Source organism: Theropithecus gelada, chromosome 1, assembly GCF_003255815.1.
Source record: "Theropithecus gelada isolate Dixy chromosome 1, Tgel_1.0, whole genome shotgun sequence".
Lineage (NCBI taxonomy): Eukaryota > Metazoa > Chordata > Mammalia > Primates > Cercopithecidae > Theropithecus > Theropithecus gelada.
This window is the reverse complement of record NC_037668.1, coordinates 162,354,769-162,376,939: the sequence shown is the minus strand read 5'-3', so window position 1 is coordinate 162,376,939 and position 22,171 is coordinate 162,354,769. Positions and strand designations below refer to the sequence as shown.

Sequence of the window (22,171 nt, the reverse complement as noted above, 5' to 3'; positions counted from 1 at the left end):
GGGAAGAACCCTCAGAAGAAAGAAAAGGAAGGAGGGTGGGGTGGGGAAGGAGGGAGCCAGGCTGTGGTGTCAGCTGTGGCTGAGCCGAGGCCTGATTTCACGGGGAGCCCTGGAGCATGTGCTACACCAGAGTTCATCTGGTCTTGAGGTCAGGTACTGGACTTTCCTGCCCCTGTGTCAGACAAGCATCGGCTGCAAGCCCCAAGCAAGGCAGCCTCCATTCCCGGGGAAGTCTCTGCAGAGGGAATAACTGCGAACTGTTACCAGCCAAACCTCACAGCAGCCAGCGGGCACGGATGGAGGGTTGCACTAGACCAGTAAAGGGGGTTTGGTTGGGCACTAATAGCAACCATGGTACTATTATTTCTACTGTACAAATGCAGAATTATAATCTTCCAGGTTTGTAGGTGCTTTATAGATTCTGAGTGGTTTCATATTCATTACCTCATTCAATGTTGCAGTAACCTTGAGAGGTAGTGATCATGATCCTCACTTTATGAACGAGAGTGGGAGGGTGGGAGATTTCCCCAGGATTGTCCAGTCGGTAAATATCTTCTCTGTTTGTAAATAGCATCTTCCCAGATACATAGCCAGCTGTCTTGGGTCCCAGTCCAGCCTCTTCCCTGTGACATTCACACTCTGGTCATTTACCAGGGATCTTATAGCCCTTTTAACTCAGACTGAATCCAACACAGCCGTGAAGCTGGCAACCGTGAAGCTGAGACTAGGTACGAGGACACACCTCCTATCAGGTGGGGCCTTGCCTTGCCTGCCTGACACTTTGCTGGGCTCAGAATGCTTCTCCAAATTCCCCCATGGAAAGAGGACACCTGGGGCACTTCTCACCTGCTCCTGCTTCGACAGTTTCCCTTGGCAGTCTCCTTAGAGGTGTCCCAGCAAGCTAGAGTCTGTCAGAGGACATTGAGGGCCAGGCCAGAGAAGTTTAGAAAGAGTCCCAGGACTACCTGAGTGCTGCTTTCACCTGCCACAGGGGTAGCTATGCAGCCAGTCTTGTGGCAGAGGCTGGGGTTTCCTGGATCTTAGAAGTGTCACCTCTTCCACCCTCTCAGGACCCTGGGCTTTTGCACTCAAGCTGCCTCTGGATCTAGCAAAGGCCCCGAGCAATCTTTGGAATGGATGAGTTCAAAAAGCTGCATTAGAGTGGCTCCCCTCCTCCAACACCACCTCATCAGAGTTCCAAGGGATGCGTCACACCTAAGAGCTGATGAGGTACAGCAGGAGCACACAGGGGACCCAGAAACCTCGCATTGTGTTGGGAAAGAGCTCACTGACTCAGGTGCAAATCCCCCACTCTATCACAGGGCATCTCAGTTAAGATGAGGTAGAAATGAGAGCAACAGAAAATTCACAACAGCAGCTATTGTGTTGTTATTGAGTGGCCCTTGCCCTCGTGGTTCAAGGTAGCACCTGCCTACCAAGCAGCAAAATACAGGGAGGGACAAAGAAGAAGGAGCAGACAGCAGATGCACAACCTGTGTCTTAAGAAAGGTTCCCAGACACTGCTGCATGACGTGTCCACTTACTTCTCTTTGGCCAGAACTCAGTCATGTGACCACGCCTACCCACACAGGAGACTGGGAAATGCAGTCTTCATTCTGGGCAGCCATGTTTCCTGCCACAACTTTTCTTACCCCGATAAAACAGTAGCAAGTTATTGGAGACTAGCAGCTTCTACCAGACTAGATTGTGGCCTCGGGCAAGTCTCATGGCCTCTCTAGGCTTGGAGATAATGCTATCTTACCACAAACAAGTTGTATTAACTGAAGTCTCCGATGCAAAGGATCTAGCACAGAGCCTGGAATATACTATACACAACCTCCCCTTCCCTGTTCCTGCCTCCAGATATTCTGGAATGTGTGGCAGTAGCTCGCATGCTCTCAAATGTGGCCACAGCTCCTGCAGCCCGTGTGTGAGTGCTTTGTCTATGCAAACTCACAGGATCACGCTGAAACTTCTTACCAGAACTTCTGAACCAGACCTCAGGGTAGTAGAGTAACTCTCAGTGACATTTAAAGAAGAAATAATGCTACTATCACACAAACTATTTACCCCTTGGAGTCCATGCATTATCCCATTCCATTCCTGCACAACCTCAGGCCATAGGAACTATTATCCTGACTGACAGATTTGGAAACTGAGGTTCAGAGAGGTTAAGCAGCTTGCCCAAGGTGACATAGATAGTAACTGGCTGAACTAGGATCAGATCCCGGTCTATTTGGCTCCAAGTCCTTGTCCTGTAATCATCATGGTACAGTAGTGAAAGATTTCCCTGTTTGAAGTGTCTACTCACTGCCCGTTGATGGAACCTATTGTTAAAAGATCTCAGGGAGGAGTGGGCCCATGAAGGAAGCCTTTTCCCAGGTGAGGAGACTCAGCTGAGCTTTGGGGCCTGTGAGATGCTGATTACAGTTGTTACCAGGCAGGCAACCTAGGAAGACGCCTGGAGCCTGGAGACATGATGTGAGTCATAGCCTTGGACTTGCCTGCACACTCCTCATATTGCCCCAGCCTCAAGGGCAGACCGCCAGGACCAGATGGGAGTGGGGACAGCCCTGGACCCTGGCCAACAGCTCTGAAAAGAAAAAGCTTCTTCGTAAGCTGCAGTAAATCCTTAGGGTTAATTGCAGCCTGAACGTTCATTTCAAAGACCTCACTTCCTGAATCCCAGGAGCATCCAGGAGAATGGGACCAAGGTGGCCCAGCCCAAAAAAAGCAAGACACGAACACTGTCTCAACCTGTACGTTCTCAAGGATAAAGACGGCCCCTACTAGCAAGACAAATGGGTGGCCCCTATGATCCTGGAGGGGCTGAGTACGGGGGAAGGATGGCATAGGAGACTCCCACCAAGAAGGCAGTGATACTGGGCTTGGGCGCCTACTCCCTGCCAGAGAACCCACCCTGGCCTGGCTTCAGGAGCCCTCCAACCTTCACCCTCAAGCCACTTGACCTCTACCTACATCCAGCACTGCTCCCTGGGGGAAGGCAGGGGTGTGACTTCTTGGTAGTCTCATCTGGCCTGTCTCCCCCAGGAGTGGGAGCTCCCCGAGGGGAGGGCTGTTGCAGGCCCCTTCTGGACCTCAGTTCCTGCAGTGGTCCCCCAGTTACGCTTCCCCACTAAGTGGCTGACAGAGCATTTGCCCAGCATCGCGATCCTTTAGCCCAGAACCCTCCCTGAGCAGGCCCAGGATATAGAAACGGTCCAGCGTTGGCCTTTGACCGGGGAGAACAGGGTGAGGGGGAGACCCTGGCGCGGACTCCTGCAGGGGTCTGGGTGGGCCCAGTGACGTCAGTTCTGGTTCTCCAGTGAAGTAGACCAATTCCAGGGCGGCCCCCAACCTGCTGTGTGATCCTGGGACATTTGCTTAAACTCTCTGAGCCTCATCTTTCCTTCCACACGATAGGGAGACGATCTTACCTTTGGGAGAATGACTTGAAGTAATTCACTCTGACCCCCTAGACAGAGAGGAAGGAGCGAGAGAATTTCTGCCATCCCACAGGACCCAGCACAGAGGAGGCGGCTCCCCCAGCTTATTAACCACAGACCGGGTGTGCGCGCCCAAGCTCACCGGCAGAGGGCGCCAGGCCTCCGCTTGGTGCTTCAGCCTCGAGGCCCAGAAAAGGTACCTGGTCCCCAGAGGTCTGAAATCGCCGATTGTGTTTATTCAAAGCCAGTCACCATTGCTCACCCGTCTGACTTCCTCTGGGTGTGTGTGGACGGGCGTGCGTGTGACCGCGTCTGTGCACCGGGGAAGGTGCTGTGGGTTTTGTGCTGAGCCAGGGGTGGGGCTTCTCCTGTCCGCCAGGTCTTGGGCTCCCGGCAGCGGCCGGCAGGGGCGGTGCCGATGCTGCAGGAGGGTCAGGAGCCACTGCCTCGTGCTCAGCCCTTCGGGAGCCACTCTGTGTGCCCTGCAGCGGGAAGGACCCACCAGGTAGACCACCTCCTTGGCCGATGACCCCTGCAACAGAGCCGTCTCTCCGGTGCTCCTGCTAGCCAAGTCAGTGTGAGGTCCGGACGGAGGAAGCCCTGCTTGTTTCTCTGTTCTGAGGAAAGGAGTCAGGGGATTGTAAAATAGGCCTTGGGTTCTTGGACAAGAAGACAAAACCAAACCAAACTTAGGTTCTTGGACAAGAAGACAAAACCAAACCAAACCAAAAGCCTGGTGAGATCACTGTCTTACCCAGACGCAGGTGATTGCTCAGGTCGGATCAGCCAGCCTGGGCTCTGATACCTGCCGGGCCAGGTGAGGCCCATGCACAGGGGAAGGGGGTTAGCATGGCCTCTGCCTGGGACTCCCAGCCTGAGGGGGCAATGCATCCTCACCCCAAGAGACAACTGTTTGCAGGATGATACTCCCCAGGATAGTCAGGCTGTTCTGGGAGGCAGCCTGTGGCCACACAGGGTGGAGAAAGCGAACTCAAACTGTGAAGTAGACAGGGCTAGCGGAGGCCCCTCCCATCTGCCCTGTCAGCATCCCCTTTTTGCTTCGCCACTTCCCAGAATCACCCTTTTCATAGACACTTACACATAGATGACCACCATGTGATCATCTTTCCCAGGCTGAGGGTACAGACAGGAGCTGGCAGAGCAGGGAGGGTGCTGGGCAACTACTACAGGATCATGAACCCTGGGGAAGGCTCCTGATGGTGGTAGGTGGCCGAGGGGGCGGGGCACCAACAAAGGCTTCCAAGACCCTGAAGGAGGCGAGGCACGCTGAGTCTTAAGGAGCCAGAGGCGTCATCTTATCAGGTGACAGGAGTGAGGCCCCACAGCAATGCCTGCTGTGGAGGGGCCAGTGGGCTAGGCAGGCACCCACAGCAGCTGTGGTAACTTCGGGCAGACTATAAGGCTGAGTTATTTTACAAATGCTTATTCTGTGAGGTTGGTAGAAAAATGAAGCTCAGAGAGGTTATGTAACTTGTCCCAGGACACACAGCCAGGACTTTTGCCTGTATATCCCAAGCTGTAGCCTGAACTGGCTCCTTAGGTAGCCTCTGCCCCTCCCACCACCTCAACTCCCTGAAGCAGAACCTCGGTTAGAGTGGCAGGGCCCGTCTTGTTTTGACAGTTCTAGAACTTGTCTTTGTTTTATTTTTCAGGTGACCAGAATTGGTTAACACCTACAGGCCTGGCTCACCCAACCAAACATACAGTAGGTGGGTGAATGGATAAACAGAACGCCACTGTGACCGCTTACAGTGAGCTCCAGTCCATTTAGAAGGCTGGTGTCAGGAATTGGCTCAAGTCATCCATTCCCTCCTGGTGATGCTGGGCAAATGCAGAACCAGAGCAAATGGAGCCAGCCTTTCTCGAAGGATTCCTCAATCTGTCAGACTGGGCTACAGAAATGCGTGACGTGCCGGGAAGTGTCAGGGAAAGTGTGGCTCAGGAGTGACCTGCATTGTAATCTTAGCTCTACCAGTTCTTAACAACATGTCCTTGGCAGGTCACTTAAGCCCTGGCCTGTTCATCTGATACATGGAGATGATCATAGAACAATCCAGAGAGTTGCTGGGAGGAGCATACAGATGATGTGCTGTGCAATGACTAGGTCCGGGCAGATGCAACATAAACAGTAGCTCTTGCTATTACTGGGCAGCTGGGTGACTTCCCTGTCTACAGAAGGCATATTTACAATGGCCACTGTCTGCATGCTCTTCTTCTTCACGCCGGTCAGCCCTGGGTCCTCTCACAAGCCCTTGCTATTCCTCAAGACCTTCCCTTATCACAGTGTCTCTCCAGTCAGGCAGGTGCCAAATAATCCATTGGGCTACAATTTGATTTAGTGACATTCTTTTTTCTTTTCTTTTCTTTTTTTCTGAGATAGAGTCTAGCTCTGTCGCCCAAGCTGGAGTGCAGTGGCATGATCTTGACTCACTGCAACCTCCACCTCCTGGGACTACAGGCACACACCATCATTCGTGGCTAATTTTTGTATTTTTTGTAGAGACGAGGTCTCACTGTGTTACCCAGGCTGGTTTCTCAAACTCCTGGGCTCAAGCGATCTACCCGCCTTGGCCTCTCAAAGTGCTGGGATTACAAGCGTGAACACCATGCCCCGCCAACTGAGTGCCATTCTTACCCTAAGGGTGCAGAGCGCTCAACTCGAGGGAGATGTTTTCTGGTTCTTAGAGTGGATTTGAAGATACTATATCTCACTTCCCTCAGCCACATGCCTTCCCTGAGTGACACGTTTCCCAGGTGACAGGTTTCCAAGTCTGGGGGACCTGGGACAACAGCCTGATACTGCCACTTGCCACAGTGTGTGACCTTGGGCATGTTTTTTGCCCTTATGGAATCCCAGATTCCTTATGTGTCAATCGGGGCACATTCAGCCACAGAACTGGGAGACGATCCCAGCGTTAAAGTGTCTAATGCCTGGCCCAGTGTGAGGAGGGACTTGGTAAGTGATCATTGTCTCATAGTCATGACACTGATGCTGGGTTTTATAAGTTTCAAATTTAGAGATTTTACTGAGCCCATGGGAGAGAAAGATCAACTTCACAAACAGGGCTATGGGGCAGGTTCCCCGCAGGCGTCTGAACCAGGTTGGCTGAGTCCCTCCGCTCCTTGGCCTCAGCTCTGTCTCTGATCCTGCTAGTATGAACTGCCGGTGGAGAAGGGGGAGATGGAGGAGGATGCTCCCAGAGTGATCTGCTTCCCCCATTTCCCGCAGACTGGTTTCTTACCTGGAGACCTGAGGGACCAAGGAACTGAGGCCGGAGCTGCCCAGAGGAATCTGAAGATTTGGGGTTGGTGGGTGGAGAAGAGGGTGTGGGGTGCTGCTTGGGCCAGGAGGATGCAAACCTTTTGGAAGAGCCTTTCTTCCCCCCAGATGGCCCCTTCCCAACCTCTACCCCGTCCACACTCTCTACACAAACCTCTGAAGGAGAGAGGCAGCCCCCAAACTGGTCTTCTTGAAGATACCCCAATTCAGGTTCACCCTCCAAGAAAGCACACTCCTAAGAAAGCCAACTCTATCCGTGCTCTGGTTGGAAGCCTGCTGTGGATGACATGAACACGAACCAGCCTTAGAACATCAGGATCCCCCAAACTGTGCTTCACACACAGCTCACGGATGTCCTTCACAGCTGCCATTTCCATCCCTGCTCATCACCATCCTGTGGGTTAGCAGAGCAAATGTTTCTATTCCCATTTTACAGACCAGGGAACTGGGTCCCAGGAAGGAAGGGGCCTGCTGAGGTCACACGGCCTATCCTTCACACTAGAGTACATGGAGAACAGGACTTGTGTCTCCCAGGGTGGCCCCTGACGAGCCGAGGGCCCAGGAGGGTGTTTGGCTGACTCGAGTGCTCAGTTCAGCTGCCTGGTGAGATGTACCAAGTCCTAGTACTTTAGAAGGGTGGGAGACAGCCAGTGCCTCGAAACAGCACCCTGTCCGCCCCCAGCCAGGCCCTGACCTGCTGGATGGGGCTCAGACTCAGGAAGAGCTGCTGGAAACCCAAGTTCCCCCTTGGCTAGGAACGGAAGGGTTTGGAAGCACTTGGGGAGGAACCTGCCCTCAGTACTTACCTGTGGGAGTCTGGGGTTTCCCTCTGTTTCCTTGTCCCTCTGGGTTTTTGCGTTACTTTGTTTTTGGTTTCCTTTTTCTTTTTCTCCAGGGCTGACAATAAAAGGGGAGGCAGTGGTATGAATTTCTGAGCTGGAAATCTGGAAGGGGAACTGAGCTAGACTCTGATGTGTATCACATTAATCCTGTGTAACATTTCTCACAGATCTGCCCGTGCTGTGTCTTTGAAAATTGTCATGGCTAGCCAAGGTGGGTGGATCACCTGACGTCAGGAGTTCAAGACCAGCCTGGCCAACATGGTGAAACCAAACCCCATCTCTACTAAAAATACAAAAATCAGCCAGGCATGGTGGCGTGTGCCTGTAATCCCAGCTACTTGGGAGGCTGAGGCAGGAGAATCGCTTGAACCTGGGAGGTGGAGTTTGCAGTGAGCCAAAATCGCATCACTGCACTCTAGCCTGGGTGACAGAGTGAGACTCTGTCTCGAAAAATAGAAAAAAAAAATTGTCATGGTTTGAACCCATACTTGGTGGCTCCATCTCTGTCTCTGACTGTCTATCTGCCTCTGCCTCCCTCTGTCTCTGCCCATTTCCTGTGCCTGTCTTTGTCTCTACGTGTGTGTGTGTACAAATACATATATGTGTATGTGTGTGTGTGTATATATATACACACATACATATATATTCTGTCTTTCTCTGTTGCTATCTCTCCCCTGACCAATCTGATCTGAAGGATCACAGAGCTGGATGGGACAAGGGTCACCATCTCATCCATTCACAGCCTTTTATCAAGATGGTCTGTGAACCATTGGATGTGGGTTAGGTTTTGAAACAAACTTCCCCTTTCTGCCCCACTGGGGCATCAGTTCATGCTCAGCTTGGGTTTAACAGTCTCCAAATTTCCTCCTTGAGCCAAATTCTCACCCTTCCTGCTGCCGTTTGGACACTTGCTTTGGTGTCCTGTGGGGAGTAATGATAAGGCAGAGGTCACAGTCCTGGCCCCCACCCAGCCTTGCCTGTGGCCAGTGAAACTGGTGTTTGCCGGGGCGGTCCTGGCCAGGAGAGAGGAGGAGGGGCAGAGGCAGCTGGGCAGTGTGAGCAAGATGCCACGGGGGCCCGGGGGAGACTGCAGCCAAGTGCTGTGTCTGAGGATATTTATAGACGGACACACAGAGAGACACGCACGCAGGGACAGAGTACGGTTTGTTTCCTGGAAACGTGGACTGTTCTCTCAGTCCTACCAGATTTCTGAGGGAGCGTCATGCTGAAATAGGGAAAACTGTGTCCGCTGTCTGGTGTCCACCCTCCACAGAAGGAGAGATCTGATTGGCTCCACTCCCCCTTGGTAACTGCAACGACTGCCCCTGGCCTGGGGAAGCCCTTTCCAGGCATTCCTGACTGCCCTGCTCATTTCTCTGTCTCATCTCACCTCCCAGGCCTCCTCGAGCTGCTCCCGCAACAAGACACTGCACCAGTGCTTGCCCTTCTCGAGGCCTTGCCTCTGCCCCTCCTGGCCTTTGCACACACAGCTCTGTCTGCCAGGAATGCTTTTCCATCCATTCCTACCCTTCTGGCAAAGCCCTGCTCATCATCTGCCCACACGTCACCTCCTCTGAGGGGTCTTTTCTCACCTCTCCTCTGAGAGCTTAGGACTTTGCACGGTTATATCGCTGTTGTTATTTCTATTTACCTCTGTCTCCGCCTCCAAACCATAAATTCCTCAAAGTCAAGGACTTTCTCTTACTCATCTTTGCATCCTCAACATGTAGACCAGTTCCTGAGGCAGAGCTGATGAGCAATGGAGAATTGTTGAATGAATAGATGAGATTTTTACAGCGTAGCTGCTAAGAGTTCAAGGTCCGTGTTCAGTGGAAGATTTGGTTTAAATACCAGCTCTATGTGAACTGAACCTGGAATTAGAAAACAAAACAAAACAAAAAACAAAAATAAATAAATAAATGCCAGAGCTCTGTCTCTTGCTAGCTGTGTGATTTTTCCAGTCACTTGGCCTCTCTAAGTGATTCCACGTCTATAAAGTGGGCTATAACAATAGAACCTTGCAAAGGCCCGGTGCAGTGACTCACGACGAATCCCAGCACTTTGGGAGGCAGAGGCGGGCGAATCACAAGATCAGGAGATTGAGACCGTCCTGGCTAACACGGTGAAACCCTGTCTCTACTAAAAATATAAAAAATTAGTCAGGCATGGTGGCAGACGCCTGTAGTCCCAGCTACTCGGAGGCTGAGGCAGGAGAATGGCGTGAACCCAGGAGGCGGAGGTTGCAGTGAGCCCAGATCGCGCCACTGCACTCCAGCCTGGGCGACAGAGTGAGACTCCATCTCAAAAAAAAAAAAAAAGAAAAGAAAAAGAAAAAAGAAAAATGCAGTAGAACCTTGCTTATGTGATTAACGTAAAATTTTAACGACATTACATATTCACATAGTTATTCACATAGTGCCTGGCACACATAGGTTTTTCTCACAACCCACATTTTGTCAGCCAACCCTGTAGATTCCTCCTTTAAAATGTCCAGTCTCTTCTTACCTTCCAACTGCCAACAACCCAAACCAAACCACCACTATTTCCCACTGACACCCAGCTCTCACTTATTTCCAGCACAGCTGTCAGAAACAGTCTCTTAAAAATATGTCACATCATCTGACTCCTCTGCCAAAATTCTCCTCGGCCGCTCCTTCTCGCTAAGAGGAAAAGCCCAGGTCCTCATCATTCTCATCATGGCCTATGACGCCCTTTAAGATGGTGTCCCCCACCACCTCTGACTCCACCTCTTTGCTTTCTCCCCTGCTCTCCTGTCTCCAGCCGCATGCCACTCTGCCCCAGTGCCTTTCTATGTGCCATTCCTCAGCTTGGAATTCTATTCCTTCAGAATCCTCATGCCTCCCTCAAAGACTACTTTCTCCATGAGGCCCTCCCTGGCTGTCCAATCTAAACTTTCAATCATATGCTCGCTGTTGACACCTTTTTTTTTTTTTTTTTTTTTTTTTTTTTTGAGATGGAGTCTCGCTCTTGTTGCCCAGGCTGGAGTGCAGTGGTGGGATCTCAGCTCACTGCAGCCTCCGCCTCCCAGGTTCAAGCGATTCTTCTGCCTCAGCCTCCCGAGTAGCTTGGACTGTAGGCATGTGCCACCATGCCCAGATACTTTTTTGCATTTTTAGTAGAGATGGGGTTTCATGATGTTGGTTAGGCTTGTCTTGAACTCCTGACCTCAAGCAATCCACCTGCTTTGGCCTTCCAAAGTGCTTCTTACAGGCGTAAGCCATCACACCTGGCCTCACTATTGGCACCTTCTATCCCACTTTGCTGCTGGATTATTTCACATTAGCCTTTATCACTAATAGTATTTATCATTAATAAATACCATTAATATCTATCAATAGTAAATATCATTAATGTTTTAGGTATTTCCTTATTTACCGTCTGTCTTCCCTAGTAGCATATAAACTTCAAGGGAGCAGGGGTTTTTGCCTGTCCATGTTCGTTGCCGTATCCCTAGCATGTAGAACAGTCCGGCATGAATGAGTACTCAGTAAATACTTTGTTGAATAAGTAGATCAGATCTGGGAAGTTTTGCTAGAGTATATTTCCCTCTGTTTACAAGAACTTGGTGCCCTGAGACTGTGAAGAGGAGAGCTTATACTGATGTAAAATACGAAAACGTAGCATCCCAGAGATCTGGGTGGGGCTCGGTCACTCCTCCTTGCCCCTGGGCAGCCAGAACTGACTCAGGAGGCAGAACCCCAAAGCGTGCTTCTGCCTCAGACTGGATTTTCCCCTCCTTCCAGCCCAGCCCAGCTGCCTCCAGTAGAGGGCTTGGCTGGGAACTTCAAGCTTGTCCTTTTCTCTGGAAAGGATGAGCACTGGGCCTCCACCCTTGGAAGAGGGAGTGGCAGGTGAAGATGACCCACAGCTAAACGGCTGCTAGCTGCCTTTCATTCAGTTTTCTTGGGATTCCCACAGGGCCTTCCTAGGGAAAAAAAATCAATGCCATCCTCCTTGGACTTGGTTTTCCAAGAAAGCAATGCTCTTCGCTGGGCATGGTAGCTCATGCCTGTAATCCCGGCACTTTGGGAGGCCAAGGCAGGAGAGAATCACCTGAGCCCAGGAGTTCGAGACTAGACAGGGAATCATAGGGAGATCCCGTCTCCACACATAATTAAAATAAAATAAAATAAAATAAAATAAAATAAAATAAAATAAAAAACTAGTGGGGCATGGGGTAGCGTGCACCTGTAGTCCTCACTACTCAGGAAGCATCCGTCTTGTCTCTCCAGATACACTGAGCATTTGCTGACAGCACAGACCCTGTTTTATTCACCTTCGTTTGCCAGTACTTTAGAGCATGGTAGTTGCTCAGTAAGTCTTTATGGCTTTAAGGAAAAGCACATGGGACACAATTATGCTCAGGGCTTGGTGTGTGCTAGAAGCTGGAGAGGGGCTAACCAGTGAGTTTTCCTTAAAGTGAAGATCTATGATACAGGGATTAGCCATGGATGGGAGGACTACACAGCAACATGCCTTGAGGTTGGAGCTGAGCCGCCTGCCTGCGTACCGTCACTGCTGCCTCTGTAACACGAGCTGACTTACTAAGTTAACTGTGTGCTAAGTGTTGGTCTAGGCATTCCACACAGAGTATCTCACTTAATTCTCATAGCATGTTGAGGTAGGGACTGTTGTTACACATATCACGTGCATATCAGGGGCTGTGCTGTTTGCGGGGGTAAAGGCTATGAAGCAGTTGGCACAGACGCCACGTGTGTATGTTGAAGGTAAAGGGAGGAGTCAGGAAGAGGGACTTCATCGACATGGAAACCTCAGCAAGTGACACATGAGGTAGCATGTGCTTTTCAGAGCAGACAAGCCCGGTGCCTTCAATCCTAACACCATTGGTATCAAGCTGCACAGGGTCTCAGAAACATCCTTCAGGATTCCCCAGTCCCTGGAAGTTCGAACTTCAAAAGCCCACCCTAGGAGTCAAGGGTCCCAGCCCTGTGAACATTTGTCTGATGTGCTGCCTATTATTGGTCCAGTCAGCCAGCTTTCTTCCCATTTGAACTAGCAGTGAAATAATTATGAAACCACCCTTACCGCCCCCCACCCCCAACCTGCCGAAGTCTTCCTAGAAAAGCATCCTGCTGTTTTCCACTGTAACTCCCATCAGGCAGAAAGCCCCGGAACGCCGGGCAGGGAAATGTTCACCCGACCCCATGAGGCCTCCCTGGGCCCTCCTTGCCCCTCTCCCCCTCCCAGTTCCCCAGCCCCATGTCTAGGAACCTCTCTGGGTCCTCTGGCACTGGTGGTGGGGCCTCTGTTCTGCTCCCAGTCCCCTCCCTCTGTCCTAAGAACACTCTCTCCAGGCTCCCAACTGTGAGTGACACATCAGATCCGGCAGCACAGGGTGCTCGTGGATGGAGGCAAGGTAGGAGGGTGACGGATGGTGACAGGATATAAGAAATTCAGAGAGCAGGAGAAATTGGAGAAGGCAGCAAGCCCACTGCCCTCCCTTCCAGCTTGGAGGCTAGATCATTAGACAAGGTCTGTAAATAACATCAGAGTGGCCTCTGGTTCTGTGTTTGAACTGTGACGTTCTACTCCCCAAATAGAACTTGACTATCTGATCCAGGCATTCCCTGGGCCTGGGGGAGCAGCAAGAACCTATCCCTCCCCTTCAGGGTACTCTAGAGCCAGGACCCAGGATGCCTCCCCAGCCCCGGCCCCCACCACCCAGCTCACACATCTACGAATCTGTGAGGTTGTACTGAAGGTATGGTTTGTGTGACCTTTGCAACACACCCATGTCCCTGGAGCACCTGAGGTCAGAGTTTTCAACAGTTCGTAAGAGAGACAAGTAGTGCTGTGTTTTCTCCCTGAAAATAAGCAGAGATTCTGATGCCCAGGGAACACCAGAGTGGGCTCAGAGGTCACTTTCTGTGGTCAAGCTCCACAGAAATTCAACCACTCGCTCCCCTGTGTTTTGGGTCTCCCAGGAGGCCCTTAAGAGTGTGTGCAGTGGGCAGTCCCTATGGGAGGGACCGAGAATAGGCAGGGTGGAGAACACAGCCAGGGCCATGCAAATGTGCAGCGAGGCGTTCTGTCCTGTTACAGTGTGTCTCCCTGCCACCCTCGGTTTTTCCCACCCTCTCAACCTTTCTGCTCCAATAATCCCTCCTCCCTCCGCAGAGCAGAGGGGTGACTGACGGGTCTGCCATCTGCTGCCTTCCCTCATGCTCCAGGTACCCTGTGCAGGAGTAATCTAAACGACTTGGGTAACCGAGATAAGATCCTTGCTGCCATTAAACATTGACAGGCCCCAGTGTGGTGAGTGCTCAGTTGCAGAGAAACTCCTGGACTAGTCCATGGGGAGGCAGGGAGACCACGGCAGCTGGGCCATTAAAAATGAATGGAAACCAACCCTTCTAAGGGGCTGTGCCTCTTAAAGTGGCAGTTCTCCTGTTGGCTGGGGAAGATGCCAGGAGGATTCAGAAAAGGCCAGCAGGCCCAGGCCCTGCCCAGTATTCAAAGTCTCAGCTATTTGTGCCCTTCACACTCTGTTAGTTGGGTGGAAAGAGAGTGGGTTCTAGAATCAGGCAGATTTGAATTTGAGTCTCAGCTTGACCCTATAGTATGGGTTTAGGCACCCTGAACCTTAGTTTGTTCATCTGTAAAATGGGCTTAATACTTACTCAAAAGGTTATAAGAATGAAGTGAAATAATACATGTAAGTTGTCTAGTATGGTGTTTGGTCTATTAGAAATAATTACTTAAGGCTAGGCACGGTGGCTCATGCCTGTAATCCCAAGACTCTGGGAGGCGAGGCTTGAGCTCAGGAGTTTGCAACCAGCTTGGGCAACACGGTGAAACCCCACCTCTACAAAAAATACAAAAATTAGCCAAGTGTAGTGGTGCGTGCATGTAGTTTCAGCTACTCGGGAGGCTGAGGTGAGAGGATCACTTGAGCCTGGGAGATGGAGGCTGCAGTGAGCTGAGATCACGCCACTGCACTCCAGCCTGGGCGATATAGCCAGACATTGTATCAAAAATAAATGAATAAATTAATAATAATAAGAAGAACTTACAAGTTAGTCCCCCCAGCCAGTTGCAATGGCTTACACCTATAGTCTCAGCTATTCAGGAGGCTGAGATGAGAGGATCCCTTGAGCCCAAAGTTCGAGGCTACAGTGCATTATTATTGCATCTGTGAATAGTCATTCACTCCAGCTTGGGCAACATAGTGAAACCCCATCTTAAAACAAAACAAACAAAAAATGTTAGTCCCCTTCTCCCTTGCCCCTACTTCTCCTGGAAAGGGTGAGTTTCTTCTCAGACCCAAGTCTCCTCAGGAAGACCCTTTCTGGCCTGGTGGGATCTTTCCCCTGTTCTTCTCCTTCCCACAGCTTCCAGAGACCCTGGTCTCATTGTCTGTTCCCTTGCCTGCCTTCCTCTGCTAGACTGGAAGCACCCTGAAAACAGATATCCTAGCACCATTGATTTTCCAGTACCGGGTCAATGTCGGGTGTATACCAGCTGCTTGGGGAACGTTGAATTGAACTAAACTGATAAAAGTCTGATAAAACTGATTTAAAAAAGATATATTTGAGACTGATAAGTGGCAGGCAAATGACACAAGATGGAAGGAATGAGGGTAATTTGGCACAGAGAAGGTCATCCAGGCTGTCCAAGCTCACGGCTATCTTAGATATGGTTAGTCCGATATCCTCACCTTATAATGAAGGGGTCTGAGATCCAGAGAGGCGGTGGCTGAGCGAGAGAGTTCACCAGGCTCCTGACTTCTGGCATCATGCCGGAGAGCTGGGGCTGTGACTGACAGGCTCTGTCCCTCTCCCCTGTAAGCAGGGCAGGATGATCCTCCCAGGCCAGGTGCATGGTGGCTTACTCCCAGCTCCCCAGAGTCAGTGCAGGGTGAGTCTAAACCCAGAAAGCTCTTGTGACTTTGAGGCCAGCACCACTGTCCTCGGGGCACCTGGAATTTCTTGTTAGCAGGTTGGATGTGCGCTTGACTTTGCAAATTTTAGCTCTAGCCATAGTATCACATACTTCCTTGACTCTGGGAGGTCAAGCATTAAGTGGGAGTGTTTTTGAAGAAGGAAGAGGATGAGCCACGTCTGACATGGCCAGCCCTTTCCCTGCAGTGCCTGCTCCAAATAACAAACTGATTCAACCTGTCATTAAGTCATCCTGTTATTATGGACTCTGAACTGGTCCTCCATGGAACCACTTTGCAGCTTCCTCAGTGGAATGGCCTGCAGCAAAGATGGATGGGATCCTTCTCAGTAGGACAGGAGGTGGGACAGCCATCCCAGGGTCCCAGTCAGCTTCTCTGATAAGATCTTTATAGCCTATTCTGTGGGATCATCATGAAGATTAAATAACACAATAAATGTGAAAGTTCTGGGATATAATATAGTTATAATAAATATATGGCAGGACAGGCACTGAATGAGTCAAGTCAGGCACACTTTGCCCAGGTGGATTTCTTAGTTTGAAAAGGTTCTCAGACCTTCCACTTCCTAATACTCCCAAATGGCTCTCATCACCCCATTGCTGTTGATGAATGGCTCCTGTGGCTTTCATAGTCCACAGGAAGGAACTGAGCATTCTCCTCTCACTGAACCTGGAGTTCAGAGGCCAGGAGCAACGTAATATATTATATATAATGCCATATATGTTATATATTGATCATGCCTATTACCCCAGCACTTTGGGAGGCTGAGGTGAGTGGATGGCTGAGCCCAGGAGTTTGAGACTAGCATGGGCAACATGGTGAGACCCCTTCTCTTAAAAAGAAAAGAAAAGAAAAGAAAAAAACAAAGGTGTGAGAATCAGGGAGAGAATATCTTTTTGTAATGGTAGAGAAATTAAACTAGGAGGACTCTTAAGTAAAGTCCTTTCTTATAATAACAATACTGAGCCCTAAGTGTTTTGCACATAGTAACTCATTAATCAAAAACAATCCTATGTGATAGATATCGTTGTAATTTCCACGTTATGGATGAGGAAACTGAAGCACAGCGAATATTAGGTAACTTGTTGAAGATAAGATTTGAACCCAAGAGGTCTAGCACAGTGGCTGGAACCTCCGACCACCCATCCCACAGTTCTGCCTCTATTAGAAGACCACTCTGGAGAGTTTCCTGGGGGAGGAGGAACTCTTGTTACAATAATCAATAATCAATAATCAATCAAATTTCCAAGGAGATTTCTCTGGACCTTTGGAGGGAGATTCAAAGCCCTTCTCCATCCCACTTCTAGGTCTGCTTGCTAAGTCAGGGATAAAGCTACCCTGGATCTTCTGGAACTTTCTGCTCCTTGAGGCAGGAGGGCAGTTGTTTGCCTAGGACATCCCAGCTCAGAGGCTCATTGGCCCCAGAAACGTGGGTGGCATGGAGGTGGGCTGTGCCAGTCAGCTTTCAGACTGGAAGCTTCTGGGTGTGCTTGTCCTCTACCACACCTCTGCAAGGTGAGCCTGGGACTGGGAGGGATAGCCTGCTGAGGACTGAGAGCATGGGACCTTTATGACTGTCCCACTCCTTCTCTGCAAATCATCCTCTAAAAGGCTTCCCAGGGCTTGATTCTGCTGGGTTCTCTGAGCTCCTCTTGCAGGCAGCTGTCTTTCGGTTCACTATTGTATCCCAGTGAATCCAAAATTAGCTTGATTCACAAGAGAAAATGAGCACAAAACTCCTCTATAGCCAGAGAGCAATGTCTACAAAGTCCTATGTGGTAGAAATAAGGCTTTGCCCCAAGGAGCCATCTGGCTGTGTGCCCTCTCCCCCCACACACTTCCATTTGGCACACTTATTGTTATCCTGTGCTGTGACGGAACAGAGGTACTGGCCACGGATGCATTGCAGAGGAGCCAGCTTATACTCCCATGGTGCTAGGAAGGAGGCAGAACAGGTAAGACAAGCACACAAACCATGGAAAAAACTGGAGGAAACTTTCCACACTTCTTAAGCAATGGATGCATTTCCCTGTGGTGTAGATTGAGTAAGTAAGCCAAAGGAGACAGGATGGGGTGGATTCAGATGCCCAGGGAGGCAAGTCTTGGTTTGGGGTTTTCAGGAAGGCAGGGCCACTTGTAGAGATGGCAGCTGGTGGTGACCTGGGGTCTGTGGAGGTGGCAGGCAGAAATAGCAACTCATGTGTCCATGGTGGCACCATTTTCAATGCACCTTCATAACCACATCTCTTTTGATCCTGACAGTCACTCTATAAGCAGTTTGCCACTGTCGTTTTTCAAATGAAAACACTGAGGCTTAGAGGGGTTTCTGAGTAGCTGTGAACTCAGGACTTCACACTCCCGATTCTTCCCTTGGCCTGCAGTTTGCCTGGCGAAGTCATAGGAGATATCTCCATGGCACCGCATCAGCCCTTACAAAGCAGGAAACCTTGATTTCTACAGAGGCTGTTTCCTCCCAGCCTTGCGCAAGGCCCACTGCAGAGACAAAATCATGGTGGCAAAAGTGTGAATGCCAAAGCCACACTGGTAAGAGCCAGTGGCCGGGCAGCTGCAGTCACCCAACCGAGGGTGGACAGGTGTGTCTCAGTGGCAGGCAGAGGCTGGTCACCACAGGGAGGAGGGAGCCTGTGGGCGGCCCAGGGGCTGCCCCTCTATGCCCAGGGGAGTGGGTGGAGGCCGGAGGGGAGCCAGCCTGTGCTGAGATTTTGGTCATCAGAGGTTGGGGTGAGGGGTTGGGGAGGTAAAGCAAGAGTCTCTTATGTTTAAACCAATCAATGAGAGGACAGCTGTTCTTTGTTTCCATGAGCTCAGCAGAAGAGGAAACGGTTTGCCTGTGTGGTGGGGGAGGAAGGGAGGGCGGGGTTGTAGGTTAGTGCTCTGGCTGTGAGGAAGTGGAACTTGTTACCCAAGGACTTCCCTTTTAGAATGTTTGCTTTCCTACCAGGAAGAGTGGCTTGGCTCTCTGCTGAGGCTCTCAGAGGTTCTCCCAGCCTTGGGAACGCTGAGTAAAACCAGTCAGCACAACGTCCCCCTGTGGAGACTGGTATTACCTTGCATCTATGTGTGGCGACAGTGGGCATCCTTTGGCCTGCGCAGCGCAGGGCCGCTCCCCTCCTTTCCTCCTGTCCTCCCTTCTTCCCTAACCCACCCCCCTCTCTCTCTCTCTCTCTCTCTCTCTCTCTCTCTCTCTCTCGGAGGACAGAGTCTGCTCCCTTAAATTCTACTGGGGCCTTTTTCAGGCCTCCATCCCTGGGATTTGCCGGTAGAAGAAAGGGAACCAGCGTTGACTGAGCTCCTACTATGTGCACTTCCTGGGCCTGGCACTGGGATCACAGGATGAATGAATAAGGCATATTTCCTGCCCTGAGGAGGTGTCCATAGGGGAAGTCGGAATTAAGCCACCTCCAGAATTCTGAGGTCAAGGGAACGTCAACAGAACTGTGAACAAAATGCCCAAAGCCATGAAAATCGACAGAGACTTGAAGGGGAGGAATGGGGTAGGAGCTTGTGCCGAGAATGAGAAGGGAGAATTCGCCTGGTGGAAAACTGATAGCTAGGGGCTGTTTTCAAAGTATTTTCACAAACGTTTATTCTCTTGACTCTCACAATAAATGAAGCCAGCCAGAAAGTATTCCCCCTATTTCAGTGATAAGGAAATTGAGGCTCAGAAGGGTGGAGTGGCCCAGGGCAGGGCGAAGCTGGGGTGGAAGCATTGGTCTTGTGCTTCCACACTCATTGCACTTTCTTCCAGGCCAGGCTGAGGTCAGGATGGTAGACGAGGTGGTGGAGGTGATGAGGTACCAGAGCAACCTCGAAGAAAGGTGAGAAGCAGGGGACCACCAAAGGCAAACCTGGAACACCTGGTGACTCCGGCTAACTCTCCATGTGGTGTCCAAGAGGACTTTTCTGATACTGCTACCACTGCTAATAGTAATAAAAGTTACTATTTAATGTGTTTACTATGTGTTGGGCGCGCAAATATTGTGGAAAGAGTGAACATATGTGCAGAATGCTTAATAAACGTGATCTCTTTTTATCTTCAAAAGAACAATGCAGGCCAGGTGCGGTGGCTCATGCCTATAATTCCAGCACTTTGGGAGGCCAAGGCAGATGGATTGCTTGAGCTCAAGGAGTTGGAGACCAGCCTGGGCAACATGGCAAAACCCCGTCTCTACAAAAAATACCCAAAAAATTAGCCAGGCATGGTGTTACATGCCTGTGGTCCCAGCTACTCCAGAGGTTAAGGTGGGAGAATCGTTTGAGCCCAGGAGGTCAAGGCTGCAGTGAGCTGTGATCCTGCCACTGCACTCCAGCTTGGGTGACAGAGTGAGACCCTGCCACAAAAAAAAAAAAAAAAAAAAAAGAAAAAAAAATCAACACGATTAATACTTTTACTTCTATTTTGCAAACAAGGAAATTGAGGCTCAAAGAGGTTGGGAACTTGCCAGAAGACCTACCAGCAAGTGGCACAGCTAAGCTCCCATCTGACCCCAAAGCCCACACCCATAACCACTATGCAGTACTGTCCAGGCAGACACACAAACACTACCCCATTGTTTTTATTCTTCAGCAACTTTGGTATCATCGAGTCCCAGGACACTGGCTCCTGAGGAAGGAAGGCACCTCCAGCAGGCTTTTAAATTCCCAGGCATGAAAAACCATGTTCACCAGCCACCCTGAGGATAAGCCTCAGAGACAGGGACTGTGGCCAAGCCTCAGAGACAGGGACATTGGCCAAGGCAAACTTGCCACATCCTTGGCCAATGCCCTGCCAAGGAGGGCCACTAGCTGTTTTTCATGCCTCAAACTCCCACTCTATCGCAGCACCCAGAGCTTGGGGATGGGGTGAGTTTTCCACCCAGACAACTCTCCACCAGGGAGAGACTGGGCCAGGGGAAGCAGAGAGAGGAAGTAGGTCTTAGATAGAGGAGCGAATGTGGGTGGCTAAGCACTGTGGGTGTGAAGGGATGGTTGGGAGGCCCTGGGGACTTTCCCTGGAGGCTGAGATAGCCAATTTACTCCCCAACCCACCACAGGCAGGCACGCACACCCACAATTTCAGGCGAGACGGGGCAGGCCTCTGAGAACAACACTCCAACAGGATTTATCTGAGTGCACAGCTGGACTCAGAAATCAGAGTGCCCCCCACAATGAAGTGCCCCCGGAAAATGAAGGCTCCATGAATGAGCCCTGAGTTCTCATTGCAGTTTCTCTTCCTTTTCTGTTTTTTTTCTTGGCCTCTGCCTGACAAGAGGCCTCCGGAAACCCTCATTTTTGAGGCTGCTTCTCCATCAGCCCCTAGGCCAGACCTTTTTATTTGACTGGTCTGAGGAAGAGATGGGGAGGCTGCTTGGCTAATGAGAAGCCAGTCCCCTTACAGCAGCACCTCTTCTGAGACTTTCTGGGGGTCTCTGGAAACACAGATGCCAGTTGTTCTTTTTGTTTGCTTGTTTCAGGACAGAAGAGGTTGAGTTTCAATAGGAGACGTGATTGTATTTAAACACCCATGGGAAAATCCCTAGGCTCTGCAGTATGTCATATGCGTCTTTGACACCACCAGGCAAAATGCGCAGGCTGTGAAACACATTTGGACGTCCAAAGAGCAGATCCTCCAGAGCACAAATACCTGCGCCCACCCCAGGACAGAAGTGCTCAGGCAGGTGTCACCAGCGCAATCCCTGGCCTCCGACTTCCCCGGCTCCACGCCCCCCATTCACACAGAAGCTCAAAGACAGTCCACGACCTTGGCTGGCCACACTCAGTCCTTGGCTCTGGCCGCCTGGGCAGGGGTTAACCCAGCTAGGTGTGGCCGCTCCCTCCCGCCACCCGCCTCCTCCCTTCTGCGCCGCGTCACTTGTTTTTCTGCCGGGCTTTCCCGCCTCCCGCCAGCCGCTGACGTAGACCGGGGGCGTCACAGCCTCTACCTCGGCCGCGGGGAAGTGCTTCCCTTATATGGGCACAGACTCCGGAGGGGCCGGGAGGGCAGGGGCGCTCGTGGGGAGGGCAACAGCTGCCAGCCATCAAGGGCCAGGCTCTCCTCTCCCAAACAATGCCCAGGCCGGGGCAAAGGTGACCCGCATTTGGAAAAGGGACGCTGGCTTCCCCGTCTCCTCCCGAGAGCCAGAGCCCAGGCGGGCAGCCTTCCCAGACGCTGCTGCTCTGCATCCTCCCTCTGTGGGTTTCTCATGAAATGTGCAGAGCTAGATTGAAATGCAGATGACCAGGTGGCCTTTCATAGATGCACTCTGATAGTCTCTGAATGCTCTGCATCCCAAAGTCCACGGCCGGAAGGCTGTGATGCTAGGCCAGGGTTGGGTGGTAGAAACCATGTCCTCGCTTCTGCTGTGGGGCCTTAAACTTGTCTTATAATTCCTCAGGCCCCAGCTTCCTTCTCCATAAAATATAGAGGATACTGGCCTCGAGCCTAGTAAGGACTAGATGAGTGTTCTGCTTGGTGTAAAACAGCTTTGCGAACTGTAAAGTGCTATTCAGACTTACAGATGGTCACTTGGTGCCACAGAGGAGAAACCTGTTCAGGTGCCCCCTCCAGAACCTGCCTGTCCCGGGCCACACCCGTGTGCTCTGAGAATGCCCTTTGACCCTGTTGAAAAGCTTAAGCTGT

General features: G+C 51.0%; 1 long non-coding RNA gene across 1 annotated transcript; it reads left to right on the top strand.

Annotated features, from left to right (window-relative positions):
- The first annotated feature begins 18,464 nt into the window (after positions 1-18,464).
- Positions 18,465-19,594, top strand: LOC112610930. Its single transcript, XR_003116509.1, has 3 exons — positions 18,465-18,592; positions 18,789-19,046; positions 19,301-19,594. It is a non-coding gene; the product is annotated as an uncharacterized LOC112610930 (long non-coding RNA).
- The last annotated feature ends 2,577 nt before the right edge of the window (positions 19,595-22,171 follow it).